Here is a 16561-nt window from a genome sequence, read left to right on the forward strand (position 1 = left end):
AGCCCTGCTTACAGACATTCTTTCCATTTTTTTATTGGATAGGATAGAGAGAAATTGAAAGAGGAGGGGAAGATAGAAAGGGGGAGAGAAAGGGGCCAGGTGGTGGCACACCTGGTTGAGCACACACATTACAGTGTGCAAGGACCCAGGTTCAAGCCCCTGGTCCCCACCTGTAGGGGGAAAGCTCCACAAGTGATGAAGCAGGGCTGCAGGTCTCTCTCTCTCTCTGTCTCTCTCCTCTCTCAATTTCTCTCTGTCTCTATCTGATAATAAATAAACAAATAAAATATTTTTAAATGGGGTGAGAGAGAGATATACACCTGCAGGTCTGCTTCACTATTTGTGAGGCTACCCCCCCCGCAAGTGGGGAGCCCAGAGTTTGAACTTGGATACTTGTACAGGTCCTTGGACTTTGTACTATGTGCACTTAACCCAGTGTTAAGTGCACTACCACCTGGCCCCCTCTATTTATCTAATTCTATCTCCCCCTTGCTTCTCAATTTCTCTCTGCCTCTATCAAAAATAAATTAAATAAAATTTAAAAGAATGAAAAGGCAATCATTTTGGATGATGAGATTATAGCAGATTTAAAAAATATATTTATTTATTTATTCCCTTTTGTTGCCCTTGTTGTTTTATTGTTGTAGTTATTATTGTTATTGATGACATCATTGTTGGATAGGACAGAGAGAAATGGAGAGAGGAGGGGAGGACAGAGAGAGTGAGAGAAAGACACCCGCAGACCTGCTTCACCGCCTGTGAAGTGACTCCCCAGCAGGTGGGGAGCCGGGGGCTTGAACCAGGATCCTTATACTGGTCCTTGTGCTTTGCGCCACCTGCGCTTAACCCACTGCTCTACCGCCCAACTCCCTATAGCTGATATTATTTTCTTCCTTATGTGCTTCTCATTTCTTCCCATTTCTAAAATGAGGATGTGCTCAAGTTCCTCTTAGCCACAAGGCCCTGAAAACACTTCCTCAAACTGTATTGCACAATGAGGGCATTGAAGATTCACATGACTGCAAGTCTAGCAGACAAGGAGGATCCCCAGCATGGCAGGGACTGTCACGAAAGACCAAAGGTGTTTCTTCTTCCACTCTCCTCTTTGTGACCCAGTCTCTCCCCCAACCCCAGCAAAGGCTGGGTGATCTCATGGATATCTACAACTATCTCAGTCCCAGGAGCCCATGGGAAGATTACACTGTTAAAATGTCCACACATTGCCAGCAGGCCATTCTGTATCAATGTCTGCTGTTTCCCGGAACCCAGTGACAGATGCTCCAACCCCCAGTCTCATTCATCCCAAATAAGTGTCCAGGAGCAGGAATGTCTTAGTTCACCTGAGCTACCTTCTGGAGCCAGGGCAGGCACTGGCTTCCCCGGAGCCCCTGACATGGGGTGGAGGGTGGGTGCTTGATCAAATGAAAGTCTTGGGAGGGAGTCGGGTGGCACACCTGGTTGAGTGCACATGCTACAATATGCAAGGACCCGGGTTCGAGCCCCCAGTCCCCACCTGCAGGGAGAAAGCTTCATGGGTGGTAAATTAGTGCTTAGGGTATCTCTCTTTCTCTCTCCCTCTCTATCTCCTTTTACCTCTCGGTTTCTGGCTGTCTCTATCCAATAAATAAAGATTAATTTTTTAAATGGGGGGGCAGGGAGTCCGGTGGTAGCACAGCGGGTTAAGCATACGTGGCGCAAAGCGCAAGGACCCATGTAAGGATCCCGGTTCCAGCCCCTGCTTCCCCACCTGCAGGGGAGTCGCTTCACAGGAGGTGAAGCAGGTTTGCAGGTGTCTGTCTTTCTGTCCCCCTCTCTGTCTTCCCCTCCTCTCTCCATTTCTCTCTGTCCTATCCAACAACAATGACATCAAGAACAACAACAATAACAAATACAACAATGAAACAACAAGGGCAACAAAAGGTAATAAATAAATATTTTTTTAAAATGGGGGGCAGGCGGTGGTGCACCTAGTTAAGTGCTCACATTATAGTGTGCAAGGACCAGGTTCAAGCCCCTGTTCCCCACTTGCAAAGGGAAGCTTTATGGGTGGTGAAGCAGGGCTGCAGGTGTCTCTCTGTCTTTCCCTTCCCTTCTCTATATCCTTCTCCCTTTAATTTCTCTCTGTCTTTATCCAATAATAAATAGATAATTATATTTTTAAAGTTTTAAAAGTGCTTTAAAAAATAACTGTATTAGTTGAGCCAGGAAATCCTGATAATAAATAGACCTGAGAAAATCAGGTGGGACTCCCCTTGGTTCCTTTTGTTCCCAGAGATAAAACTATATTATGAAACAGAAGCAGAACAGACAGTTTTTTTTATTATTATCTTTATTGGATAGAGACAGCCAGAAATCGAGAGGGAAGGTGAAGACAGAGGAGAGAGACGCCTGCAGTCCTGCTTCACCACTTGCAAAACTTTTCCCTTGCAGTTGGGGACTGGGGGCTTGAACCTGGGTCCTTGCACATTGTAACATGTGTGCTCAACCACATGTGCCACCCACCACCCACTACCTGGCCCCTAATAGACAGTTGTGTGTGTGTGTGTGTGTCTTATCTGTTTTTAAAAGTATTTATTTTTTTGGACAGAAACAGAGGGAAATTGAGAGGGAAAGGAGAGATAAAGGAATAGAGAGAGAGACTGAGAGAAAGAACTGCAGCACTGTTTGCCATTCATGAAGCTTTCGCCTGCAGGTAGGGACCGCAAGGGCTTGAACTTGGGTTCTTGTGCACGGTAGTATGTGTTCTCTAGCAAGTATTGAAGGAAACATTGCTAAGGCCTGCTCCCCTATTAATACAGAAAGAACTTATCTCACTCAAACAGACTGAGGGTGACATTCAGAAGAACAGATTTTCTCACCCACACAAGAAAAACTTATCTTTCTCCTGCCTGCCTTGGAAATATCTGAGAGACTTTCTTGAGGTTCAGTCTTCCCAGGCAACCAGGAATATCTCTGAATACATCATAAATCTACCTAAGACCATTGGTCTTCCCACACTGCTAGAAAAAGCCCTGAACCAAGACCCTATCTAAGACCCACCAGCCTGTCCCAGAGCAGGCTCTCAAGCTCCCCCAGCAACTTTCTTAAAGCTTTCCCTTGGCTGCTCAACAGTCTCTGTCTGTATCACATTTGTGTCTTATATTTCTTTTTTAATTTTTTATTATTATTTATTTTCCTTTTTGTTGCCCTTGTTTTGTTGTTGTAGTTATTGTTGATGTCGTCGTTGTTGGATAGGACAGAGAGAAATGAAGAGAGGAGGAGAAGACAGAGAGGGCGAGAGAAAGATAGACACCTGCAGACCTGCTTCACCGCCTGTGAAGCGACTTCCCCTTAGGTGGGAAGCCGGGGGCTTGAACCGGGATCCTTCCATGGGTCCTTGCGCTTTGCGCCACGTGCGCTTAACCCGCTGTGCTACCACCCAACTCCCGTGTCTTATATTTCTAACAGGCATGCTACCACGTGGCCCCATTATGTATTTATGTATTTATTATTTCTTAATTCATCCATTTTTTCCCTTTTGTTGCCCTTGTTGTTATTCTTATTGTTGTCATTGTTGTTGGATAGGACAGAGGAGGGAAAGACAGAGAGAGGGAGGGGAAGACACCTACAGACCTGCTTCACCGCCTGTGGAGTGACCCCCCTGCAGGTGGGGAGCCCGGGATGCCGGTCTGTGAGCTTTGCGCCATGTGCGCTTAACCTGCTGTCCCACCGAGCAGCTCCCTCATTGATTTTCTTATTGCCACCAGGGTTATTGCTGGTGCTCAGTGCCGGCACTACCAACCCAGCCCTCATGGTGGCCATTTTTTTCTTTTTCTCCCCACCCCCAACTTTTTCCTATTTTATTTAATAAGACAGAGAGAAATTGACAGGTGAGGGGAAAATAAGAGAGGGCGTGAGAAAGGTAGACACGTACAGACCTGCTTCAGCACCCATGAAGCTTCCAATTTTCAGGTGGGGAGCAGGGGCTGGAACCCAGGTGTTTGTGCATGGTAACGTGAGTGCTCAACCAGGTGCACCACTGCCCAGCTCCTATGTATTTATTTATTTATTTATTTTTATTTAAAAAATTTATTTCCTTTTGTTACCTTTGTTGTTTTATTGTTGTAGTTACTATTGCTGTCATTGTTATTGGATAGGACAGAGAGAAATGGGGAGAGGGGGGGAAGACAGAGAGGGGGAGAGAAAGACACCTGCAGACCTGCTTCACTGCTTATGAAGTGAGTCCCCTGCAGATGGAGAGCCGGAGGTTCGAACTGGGATCCTTATACCAGCCCTTGTACTTTGTGCCACCTGCACTTAACCTGATGTGCTACCGCCCATAAATAAATATTTTTTTAAAAGATTAGCTAGCATGGTCCAGGAGGTGGCGCAGTGGATAAAGTACCGGACTTTCAAGAGTGAGGTCCCAAGTTCAGTCCCCAGCAGCACATGTATCAGAGTGATGTCTGGTTCTTTCTCTCTCCCCTCCTTTCTCATGAATAAGTAAATAAAATCTTTAAAAAATTAGCTAGAGAAAAGACAAATTTAATTACATGTGCATGAAGGTCCATGGAATGTGAAACCTGTGATTTGGTCAATATGTTGAGGTGATGCAGGTTTTAGAAGGGGGACTTATTCAATAAATTTGGGAGGGAAAGCAGACCAAAGAGACTTCATGATTTTTTTTTTCTTTTGCCTATAGGGTTATCGATGGGGATTGGTGTCTACACCACGAATCCACTGCTCCTGGCGGCCATCTTTTTTCCATTTTTTGTTGTTATTGTTAGATAAGATTGAGAGAGAAGGGGAAGATGGGGAGTGGGAGAGTAAAACAGATACCTACAGACTTGCTTCACAGGTTTGTGAAGCAACCCCCCCCCCCAGCCCAGTGGAAAGACAAATTGCAGGTGGGGAGCCCGGGCTTGAACGGGGATCCTTGGCCTGTCCTTGCACTTTGCACTACGTGCGCTTAACCAGGTGTACCACCACCTGCCCCCTGAAACTTCATCATTGAAAAAGGAAGTTTGCAGAGTTTCTTTACATTTGCAGAGAGAAGGTAGACCCCCTGATGTTGGCTGATATGGCTGTCTCATCTGCAGGGGGGAGATTTGCTTTCTGACTTAGGGAAGGGGATAGCAGGGCTAGGCAGCATCCTTAGATATAGTGCTTCTCAGTTGCCTTCAGTTTAAAACATCGCAGGTCCCCCACCCCCCACCCCTGTCCTGTCCGTGCCATGTTTAGATGTCACCTGGGAAGAGCAGCACTATTAGCTGGCACCGAAGTTCTGAATTCTCTGTAGGGATTAAACAAACAGGCCTCCTTGTGCCTTGGCTTGCCTAGATGTGAACGCACTCAGGTGCGGGTTCCTGGAAGGCTCCCGGAAATGCTAAGCTGCGGGCCCCAGAGAGGCCCTTATGTGCCTGCTGTGTGCGGTGAGTCACTTTCTAGGCGCAGCTGACTCGCCCTGGGCTGAACAAGGCCAGTCCGGATGCAGAGACCTTTGCCATCCAGGACAGAAGTACCCTTGTTCTCAGACCATTTCATTTCGAAGTGGAGAACAGATCCTGTCTCTTCCCTTGACAGTCAGCAGGCCAGGTAAAGGCAGCCCACCTGGAGGCCCGTCTGGGGGATGCAGGCCCCTCACCTACTTCATGCTGATATGACTAGTGCCCATGAAGGGAAGCTGAGCAGCTGAGCTTGTGCTCCCCCACCCCCCCATCCTAAAACAGGATTATTTTTCTGCCCCTGTAGAGGAGGAGGAAATGGCAGTAGTGTCCCCCTCCCCCCACTGCAAAAACCAAAGGTGTGTTTAAGTCCTAACCCTAGGTCCATGTGTTTGTTTTGAAAACAAGGTCTTTGCAGATGTGATTAAGTTATGGATCTCCAGGAAAGAACATCACAGATTTAAAGTGGACTCTAAATTCTATGATGGCTGCTCATGCATTTTTTTTCATTTATTTATTTGTTTATTATTTATTTATAACCAGAGCACTGCACATCTCTGGTGCAGGGGGGGTTGAACCTTAGACTTCAGAGCCTTAGGCATCAAAGTCTTTTTTTTTTTAATTTATTTATTTATTTACTTTTTGTTGCCCTTGTTGTTTTTGTTGTTGAAATTATTGTTGTTACTGATATTGTCATTATTGGATAGGACAGAGAGAAATGGAGAGAGGAGGGGAAGACAGAGAGGGAGAGAGAAAGATAGACACTTACAGACCTGCTTCACAGGCAGTGAAGCAACACCCCTGCAGGTAGGGAGCTGGGGGCTGGAACTGGGATCATTAAGCTGGTCGCCTCATGCTCACGCCTCATGCTCTTAACCCACTGTGCTTAACCCTCTGTGCTACCGCTCAACTCCCACTTTCTGTTGTTAGCCATAGGCATGTGGCAATGTGTTAGGACAAAGTACTAGTGACTTGCCTGCCAGACATGTAGCAAAGTCAGCCTGTGTGATTAAAAAGTCCCTGGTCTGCTGATTCAAGTTCAAAGGCATAGCTTGTATCCCAGGGGTGTGAAGGACCTTGAAGGCTCACATTTTTACATCAGTGTAGTTGCACAATTTGGGAGCACTGTAGGACCCAGCTAACATGCTAGAGGTCCGTGGGGATCAGGCCTCGACATGACCATGGTACACAACAGAAGCCAGCATAGAGGCACGGCTGGCTGGCAGGCCCAGGCCCTCTTAGGATCAACTTGTTCCAGTGGAGAGAGCTTGGTGAACTTGGCTCATAGTTATCGAAGGTGAGTTACAAAGGAAGATTTATATTCTTTCAGCATATCTGTACCTACAGACAGACAAGTGAGACTCAGTCTTTTGATTGCCACTCTAAATGGTGTTCTTCTGTTTTGGGCAAATTTAACATAGGAAAGATGGGGTGGGGAGTGCGGTGGCATAGTGGATAAAATGCTGGGCTTGAGAGCATGGAGTCCCAAGTTTGATCCCTGGCATTGCCATGTGCCTGAGTGTTCCTCGAGCTCTCTCTCTGTCTCCCTCTCGTTAATAAACAAAAAATCTTTTCTCGGGGACTGAGTGGCGGCTCACAGGTTGAGTGCACACTTCACTACTCTAAAGGGCCTGGGTTCAAGCTCCTGGCCCCTACCTACTGGAGGAAGATTCATAAACAGTGAAACAGTTCTGTAAGTTTCCATCTTTCTCTCTCCCTCTCCTCCTCCCCCTTCTTTCTCAATTTTTCTCTGTTCTATTAACTTAAATTGGTCAATTAAATTAAATCAGCTTATGGTGGTGCTGGAAATTGAAACTTGGACTTCGAAGCTTTAACCATGAGAGTCTTTTTGCATAACCATTATGCTATCTTCCTCTCCTTTACCCCACAAAAAATCTTTTTTCTTTCAATTTTTTTAAAAAAATAACATTTATTTATTCATTCCCTTTTGTTGCCCTTGTTGATATATTGTTGTAGTTATTATTGTTGTCACTGTTGGATAAGACAGAGAGAAATGGAGAGAGGAGGGGAAGACAGAGAGGGGGAGAGAAAGATAGACACCTGCAGACCTGCTTTACTGCTTGTGAAGCGACTCCCCTGCAGGTGGGGAGCCGGGGGCTTGAACCGGGATCCTTACATGGGTCCTTGCGCTTTGCACAACCTGCACTTAACCCACTAGGCTACTGCCTGACTGGGGTTCCATGTCTGCACCATGATTCCACTGCTTCTGGAGACCATTGTTGCCCTTGTTGTTGCCCTTATTGTTGTCATTGTTATTGTTGTCATTGTTGTTCTTGTTCTTGAATAGGACAGAAAGAAATCGAGAGAGGTAGGGAAGACAGAGGAGGGGAGAGAAAGAAAGATAGACACCTGCAGACCTACAGGTGGGGAGCCGGGGGCTCGAACAGGGATCTTTAAGCTGTTGGTGCTTTGTGCCATGTGTACCTAGCCTGCTGCGCTACCACCCAACATCCCCCCCAACAATAAATCTTTTCTCAAAAAAATAAAGATGTCTGGTTAAAATAAAGGAATAGGCAAGATAATGTTAATGATAATAATAATAATAGTCTATGAGTACAAATTATTCTGGAAGCTATAAGAAGCCTGGCTATGGGAAGCTCTAGAGAAAGCGTCATATGTAGAGAGTTTGCACATTTTGTTATCTATGGGTAACAATTCTGTGAGATGTTTTGACACCACATCTCATCAACATCTAACAAAAACATTTTTTTCCCTTTGGGTAAAGACAAATCCTAAATGCTGCTTTGGGCTTCTGAGATGGTTCAGTCAGGCGCTCAGACCCTGCCAAGGAAGACAGGGAAGCAAAATGGAATTGTCAGTGAGGTGTGAAATGAGCAGATGTGTGATTCTCAGGTCACAGAACATTCTGGAGGCAGAGCCCTGGGATGCTTCCCAGACAGTGGATTGAACAAAAATACCCCCAACCTTTGTCAAAATCTTTTGAGATGTCAGAACATTGGGGTACTCTTTTCCGTATGCTAAGGAGAAATTGGGGGACTCTGAGTCCCCCCTTAAAAATAAAACCTTATTTATTAATAAGATAGAAGAGAGAGAGACCTAGAACACCATTCTGACATATGCAATGCCAAGGATTGAACTCTGGACCACATGCTTCAGAGTCCAAGGCCTTATCCACTGTACCACCTTTCAGGTCATTGATGATCCATATATATATATATATATATATATATAAAAAATTTATTTTCCCTTTTGTTGCCCTTGTTGTTTTTTATTGTTTTTATAGTTATTGTTGTTGATGTCGTCATTGTTGGATAGGACAGAGAGAAATGGAGAAAGGAGGGGAAGACAGAGAAGGGGAGAGAAAGATAGACACCTACAGACCTGCTTCACAGCCTGTGAAGCAACTCCCCTGCAGATGGGGAGCCGGGGCCTCCAACCAGGATCCTTAAGCAGATCCTTGTGTTTTGTGCCATGTGCGCTTAACCCGCTGCGCTACCACCTGACTCCCTGATGATCCCATTTTTAAAATTTTATTTATTTATTTTTACATTACAGAATTACATGTCTACAGGGGTTTGAAACCATATCATTCCCACCACCAGAGTTCTGAATCTTCACTCTCCCCACTGCAATCCACCACAGATCCCCTAAGGTTGTAGACACGGGCCAACCATCTTCTCTACAACTATCTGTCCACATTTATACATAGTTTCTCCGTCTTTTTTTGATTCAATCCTCTCTTCTCCTCTCTGCCACTCATGACATCATAACTACCTCCATATGTCTCTCTCCTTTTCCTTCTCTCTCTCTGGGTGCTGATGGAGCTGGAATCCAGAGTCCTCTTATCTTCATCCTGTCACTTCTCCCCTGCTGGGAATATGGATCAAGGTTGGTTATGGGGAGCTGATGATTCCATTTAAAATGTTTTCTCTTTTCTTTTAAAGATTTAAAAGAAATCTTTTATTTTTTTTATGGGGGGCTGGGTGGTAGCACATCCTGTTAAATGCACATATTACCATGCACCAGGACCTACCTGGGTTTCAGCATCCACTCCGCACCTGTAGGGAAGAAACTTCACAAATGGTGAAGTAGGATCTGTAGGTGTGTCTCTATCTTCTCCACCCTTATCAATTCTATCTGCCTTATCAAATAAAAAAGAAAGGAAGGAAGGAAGGAAGGAAGACAGAGAGAAAGAAAGAAAAGGAAAAATGGCTACTGGAAACAGTGGATTAGTCATGCAGGTAATGGGGAAAATATTTATTTATTTTGGGGGCTGGGGACACAACATAATGGTTATGCAAAAGACTAATTTCTGAGACTCTGAGGTCCCAGGTTCAATCTCCAGCACCACCAGAAGGCAGAGCTGAGCAGTGTTCTGGTTTTTGTCTCTGTGTGTCTCTCACTCTGTATCTCACTTACTATACTAAATTTAAAGGAAGGTTCCAGATGCTATCATGATGCCAGCCTGCCTTCCCAGGGCAGAAGACCCCACCAATGAGATAGAGAGGGGAGAGTAAATCAGACAGTTGTAGACCTGATTCACCACTTGTGAAATAACCTCCACATAGTTGGGGAGCTGGGGGCTTGAACTAGGATCCTTGTGCTTAGTACTGTCCAGCCTCCCATTTTTTTCTTTTTCCTTTTTTAAATATTTATTTTGGATAGAGACAGAGAGAAATTGAGAGCAAATGTGGAGACAGAGAGAGACAGAGAGGGAGTGTGGTGCAGTGGATAAAGCACTGGACTCTCAAGCATGAGGTCCCGAGTTCAATCCCCGGCAGCGCATGTACCAGAGTGATATCTGGTTCTCTCTCTGTCTCTGTCTCTCTTTCTCCTCCTATCTTTCTCATTAATAACTAAGTAAAATCTGTAAGTGGGGGGAGAGACACTTGCAGCACTGCCTCATCACTTGTGAAGCTTTCACCTTACAAGTGGGGGTTGGGGGATTGAACCCAGGTTCTTATGCACTGTAATGTGTGTGCTCAACCAGGGGCACCAGTCCCGTGTGCTCTGATTCTTTTTCTTCATCCAGTCCACAGGACATGTGGTCTTTGGTCTGTCCCTTTGTGGCAACATTCCTTCTGGAGACCCATCTCTCTCCAGCCCATGTGAGCGGCATCAGGACAGACAAGATGGAGACAAACTGCTGGACATACAAACCTGAGTCCCCAGGGGAACCAGCTAGTGTAAAACAGTTGCATCAGGGAAGGAGGAGCAAGGACTATGTTTTCTGAAACAAACAAAGCCAGAAATACCATTGGGTGGGCTATTTTTATGACTCTGAGCCGGAAACTGAAAGGCCTCAGGTCATCCTGTGTCCACTAACATCATCAGATGTGGTTTTGCTTCCCAGGCAACTGTCCTCAGCCATGCTGCTCCCTCCAGATGATGTCCTGGGTCGGTGACACTGGAGACAGAACAGAGGGGAGAAAATTATCTCTCTCCCCTGCCAAGGATGCTTCAGCTCAGGCTGTGAGCTGGGGACTGGTGTTTATTTACTTTTTTTTCTTTCTTGTTCTTTGTTGTCATTTCTTTTTTTGACACTGGAGACTAACCACATGCAAAATCCTATGCTCTGCCATTGGGCTTCATTGCTGGTCCCTGAGTGTTTAAAGCACTCAGAAGAAAGGCCTCACCAGTTAATTAACTGGATTCTGAGAGAAATCAAGTGCTGTGATAGGTGGCAGGATATAGTGGAGGTGGTGCCAGGACGCAAGCAACTTACAATTCCATTCTAAGGAGACTCAGATCTGACTTTTTTTTCCCTCCACTCTATTTGATACAGGATGACTTAGAATGTAAGTGCCAAGTCTCTGGGCATATAGAAAAAGAAGAGGCAGGCTGGAGAGACAGCATAATAGTTATGCAAAGGACTTTCATGCCTGAGATTCCAAGGTCCCAGTTTCAATTCATAGCACTACCACAAATCCAGAGCTGAGCAGTGCTCTGGTCTCTATCTCACTGAAACTAACTAAACAAAATACTACAAAGGAAAGAAAGAAAGGAAGGAAGGAAGGAAGGAAGGAAGGAAGGAAGGAAAGAAAGAAAGAAAGAAAGAAAGAAAGAAAGAAAGAAAGAAAGAAAAAGGAGGCAAGATAAAAGGCTGGGGGGGGGGACTTCTCACTGGTGACTTGTCCTGAGCATTTTGGAGGGAATTTTTATTTTATTAATTTTACTTTTTTAAAAAGATTAATTAATTAACTTTTTACCAGAGTACTGTTCAACTCTAGTTTATGGTGGTGCAGGAGATGGAGCCTGGGACATTTGAACCTTAGGCAGGGAAGTCTTTTGCATAACCATTATGCTACCTCCCCTACAAGACAAACTATTTTTTATTTTACCTCCAGGATTACTGCTGGGGCTTGGTGCCTGCACCATGGATCCACTGCTCCTGGAGACCATTTTTTTCCCTTTTTGCTGCTCTTGTTGTTTATTGTTGTTGTTACTGCCTTTGTTGTTGGATAGGACAGAGAGAAATTGAGAGAGGAGGGAAAGACAGAGAGGGGCAAAGACAGACACCTACAGACCTGCTTCACAGCTTGTGAAGTGACACCCCTCCCCCCCACAGGTGGGGAGCTGGGTGCTGGAACAGGATCCTTACACTGGTCCTTGTGCTTTGTGCAATGTGTGCTTAACCCTCCTGCCCCCCGCAAACTTTATTTTTATTTTATATTTAAATATTTTATTTATTAATGAAAAAGGAGGAGAGAAAGAGTCAGATATCAGTCTGGTACATGTGTTGCTGGGATTGAACTCAGGAACTCATGCTTGAGAGTCCAACACTTTATCCAATGTGCCACCTCCCAGGCTACCAAACTTTATTTTTATATACTATCTCCCTACACACCTATGTTTAATGTGGAATCTGAGTAAGCTAAGGGCTTGAATAAATGCCTGCTAAATCAGTGAAGGAATGGAACTAGACAGAGATGACGGGGTGAGAAATAAGCACATTTGGGCAAAGGAAAGCCAGAGACAATGTTTAGAGGGTAGCCTCTGAAGCTTACATTTCATTACAGCTTTTATGCTAGAGTATGTTGTTGGAAGCAAAGCCTGCACACAGAGAAGGGTAGCCAGAAAAGGGAAAATTGTCGGCAGGAGAACCAACTACGATATACCAATTAACGCCAATTCCCACTGAACTCCTTCAGAAGTCATATATAGCTGAGTGATAACTTCTGCAGACTTGCCTTCTTGGCCAGAAGTTTTCCCAGGTTGGAAATGATGCAATGGCATCAGCTTGAGGTTTCTGGACAGCTGCCCAAGCGCAATTAGGAAATTGTGCCTTTAGGGTAACCTACATTTTCCGAACTTTTCCAGGTTGGAAACTTTGCCAGATGGCCCACGTCAGAAGACCCAGCATGCCTTGCGAGGTAGCCTTTTCTCCTCTGATGATTAAAATGTGAAAGTGTTCTCTTCCAGACAGAGAAGAGACCTGATATGTCTCTGTAACAGACCAAAATGGAAATGGGGGTAGCTGGGGGGGGGGGGCAGGGCTACCAGAGAACAAGGAGGAACACCCCAACTCTTAATAACTTCAAAGGGATCCTTCAGATTTTTCTGCTTCCTTCATTGTCAGGTAAAAGAGACTGAGCTCTGGGGGCTAAATTTTTGCTAAGATTGCCTCAGACCTCCCAGTGTCATATATATATATATATATATATATATTATAGAAAGAAAGAGGGAGAGAGAAAACACAAGTAAACCAGAGCATCACCCTGGTATATGCAAGGACTGGGATCAAACTCAGGACCCTATGCGTGCGACTTCAATGCTTTAGCTACTATGCCACTTTCCAGATTACCTCCTAGTATCTTTTATGCACGGGTCCCCTTTCTTAATCTATACCCCTATTTCTATTAGCAGTATCAGCTACCATGCTTTTCAAATATTGCTCTAAAACCAATGAAGAGCTGAGACTGGAGGAGGCAGTATTGCTGTCCTCAGCCTCAGGTTAATCCTGTTGAGGATAATGTCAGTGCCAAGGCTATTGGCACTGTATCCTCACCTGCAAGGAAGTACTGCTCCAGGGAAGGATTAGAGTTTTTTGGTTCCTTTCTCCTATTTGCCAGTCCAAGATGGAGGAGTCACCAAGGTGGTGGCAAGACTGAGGCACTTATGTCCTTGCAGATGAGAAATGAGACCACCTATATCCACAGAGCTTAACTGTCAGGACTGAGATCTCAGACTTTTTTTTCTCCCCTCCCCGATCTCAGACTTTTTGTACCAACATGATTTGCCATTTATATAAATAGCAAGGTAGATAAGAGTATAAAGCGATAAGTTATTTTACCTTTTGCTTCAGGAAATTTATAATAATTTCTTCTAACAAAGGATCTGTTCTTTTGAAAAAACAGCCCCCTTCTCAGAGGATAGATTGCTCACCTGGGCAAAGTGTTTGATTATCAAACAGCAATCTACTCAAATCTATAAAGCCTTCTGCTTGCTGTGTCTGCCCGGTCTAACCAACTACATTAAAACTTGGACAAGACCCAGGAGGTGGAGCAGTGGATAAAGCATTGGGTTTTCAAGCATGAGGAACTGAGTTTGATCAACTGAATGTGCTATAGTGGTGCTCTGACCCCTCTCTCACCACTCATAAACAAACAAACAAACAAACGAATAAAATTTGCAGCCTGGGAAGTAGTGCCATTGATAAAGTATTGGATCTTCAAGCATAAGGCACCCAAGTTGAATCCTTGACATCACATATGCCAGAGTAATGCTCTGACTTCCTCTTTCTCCTCATTAATAAATAAAAACCAGTCTTTAATAAAAACCTTTTTTTAGTGGTCCGGGTGGTGGCGCAGTGGATAAAGCAAGGACTCTGAAGCATGAGGTCTTGAGTTCAATCCCCGGCAGCACATGTGCCAGAGCGATGCCTGGTTCTTTCTCTCCTATCTTTCTCATTAATAAATAAATAAAATATATTTTTTAAAACAAGTATGCAAACTTTAATGGTGGTTCAGTGAATTTCCCAATTAAAAATATCTATACATCTGTCCTTCCCGTCTTTTCCTCTGGAATTTAATTTGATGACAGTGTTCACCAAGCTCCTTACCATCTGTACTTGGCCAATCATTCCCCTCTGTTCTTTTCCTGTAAATTTGTGATTACAGTCAAAGGCTTATGAGATCAGGTCCATTTTTGGAAGACTATTTCATAGGTGTGGTTTTCTCCCAACAGGAAGCTCAGCTCATACTTCCTGGGTTGTCTTTCTTTTACATATATATATATATATATATTATTATTATTATTTTTTCCTCCAGGGTTATTGCTGGGCTCGGTGCCTGCACCATGAATTCACCGCTCCTGGAGGCCATTCCCCCCCCCTTGTTGTTGTAGCCTCATTGTGGTTATTATTATTACCATTGTTGATGTTGTTCGTTTTGGATAGGAGACAGAGAGAAATGGAGAGAGGAGGGGAAGACAGAGAGGGGGAGAGAAAGATAGACACCTGCAGACCTGCTTCACCACCTGTGAAGCGACTCCCCTGCAGGTGGGGAGCCGGGGGCTCGAACCGGTGGTGGGGGGCTCGAACCTGTCCTCGCGCTTTGCGCCATGTGCGCTTAACCCACGGTGCCACCGCCTGACCCTCTACATATATATATATATACATATATATATATATATATATATATATATATTTAAATTCCAGTATCTGGGTCGTTTTTTCCTTAGATATATTTATTTATTTTTTATTGCCATCAAGGTTATCACTGGGCTTGGTGCTGGCATTATGAATCCACCACTTCCAGCAGCCACTTTTTCCTTTTTTTTTTTTTTCCTTAGATGGGACAGAAAGTGAGAGGGGGGAGATAGAGGAGAGAGAAAGATAGACACCTGCAGACCTGCTTCACTGTTCAGAAGCATCCCCCCCCCGCAGGTGGTTGGGGGGACTTGAACTCGGATCCTCAAGCACTGTAATGTGTGTGTGCTCAATCGGGTGCGCCACCACCTTATTTATTTTTAACCAGACCACTGCTCAGATCTGGTTTATAGTGTGCAAGGGATTGCGTGTGGGACCTCAGAGCCTCAGACATGACAGTCTTTTGCATAACCATTATGCTATCCTCTCTGGCTCTGAGTTGTCTTTCTCAAAGCATCTTTGGAAGGTGGGTGTGACTTTACAAACAGGTAAAAGTACTCATTCAAACTAGTGATTAGGTCGGAAAATAACCGGTTTGAGTTGGAAAACCGGGTATGATCAAGTAACGAATGATTTTTCCTTCTGTGGCTGGTAAATTGACTCTGAAGGAAATTCCAAAATAGTTGCCCAAACGTCTGCTGCGGTGACAGCTTCAATGTACAGCCACCCGGGGGGTGACTAATGTGAACGGAACAACAGTGACACTGATGGAGAAATTGTAGCTGGTTACAAAGTCAGCCTTGCTGAGTGGGTGGACATGTGTGGTGTTCCTGGGTAGTCACGGGGCTCCTTAAAAGTCTCAGTGTGAACCACACTTGTGTTTTCAAGTCAGCACCGGAACTGCGGCTCTTTGCTGAAATGTGCATTCCCTGGGCGGTCCTTTTGCCTCAGAGGCAGACTGAAGATTCCCTCAATTGCACCGAGCTCTCAGGTGGTGCTGACCGGATGCAGCTAGGTTCCACCCAGCCCCTCCCTAGCCTTGGCACTAGCCTCATCCGAGAAAATGTCCTCAGGGCACTGCAAGGGGAAGCGTGCTGATTTTTGAGTAGTCAACAAAAAATGAGGAAGCTTGAGGTGAATCTCCAGCGCTGAGCAGACCCGATCGGTCGCCGACTTCTGCAAAGCTCCTAGGTCGGGTTATTAGTACATTGTCCAGGGGGGACCTAGCCTTGCAGTCCGGGGGATTCTAGTCCGCGCCCTCTGCATAGCCCCGCCCCGTGACGCAGCACTGGGCGGAGCCAGGCGCCTCCAGAGGGACCAGCCCTCCCCCAGAGCAGCTCGAAACTCCGCCCCCTCGCCGGTCGGGAATTGGCGCCTGCGCCGTTCGGGTTTGGCCCCAGTCTCCATCCTCCCCACGCCTTCATAGCAACCGACTTGGAGCCCGTCTCCGCCCCTCAACCTCGTTTGCGCACGCGCGTTTCTCCCGCCCGCGGGGCCCCGCCCTCCCGTCACCCGTAACAACCACTCGAGCCTCGCCGCGCCCCGCCCGCTCCCGGCCCCCCCACTC

General features: G+C 45.5%; 1 long non-coding RNA gene across 1 annotated transcript; it reads left to right on the plus strand.

Annotated features, from left to right (window-relative positions):
- The first annotated feature begins 6463 nt into the window (after positions 1-6463).
- LOC132541851 (uncharacterized) lies at positions 6464-14199 on the plus strand. Its single transcript, XR_009552944.1, has 3 exons — positions 6464-6720; positions 12726-12778; positions 13763-14199. It is a non-coding gene; the product is annotated as an uncharacterized LOC132541851 (long non-coding RNA).
- Positions 14200-16561: the final 2362 nt, after the last annotated feature.

The sequence above is a fragment of the Erinaceus europaeus genome, chromosome 12 (assembly GCF_950295315.1).
Source record: "Erinaceus europaeus chromosome 12, mEriEur2.1, whole genome shotgun sequence".
In the NCBI taxonomy this organism is placed as follows: Eukaryota; Metazoa; Chordata; class Mammalia; order Eulipotyphla; family Erinaceidae; genus Erinaceus; species Erinaceus europaeus.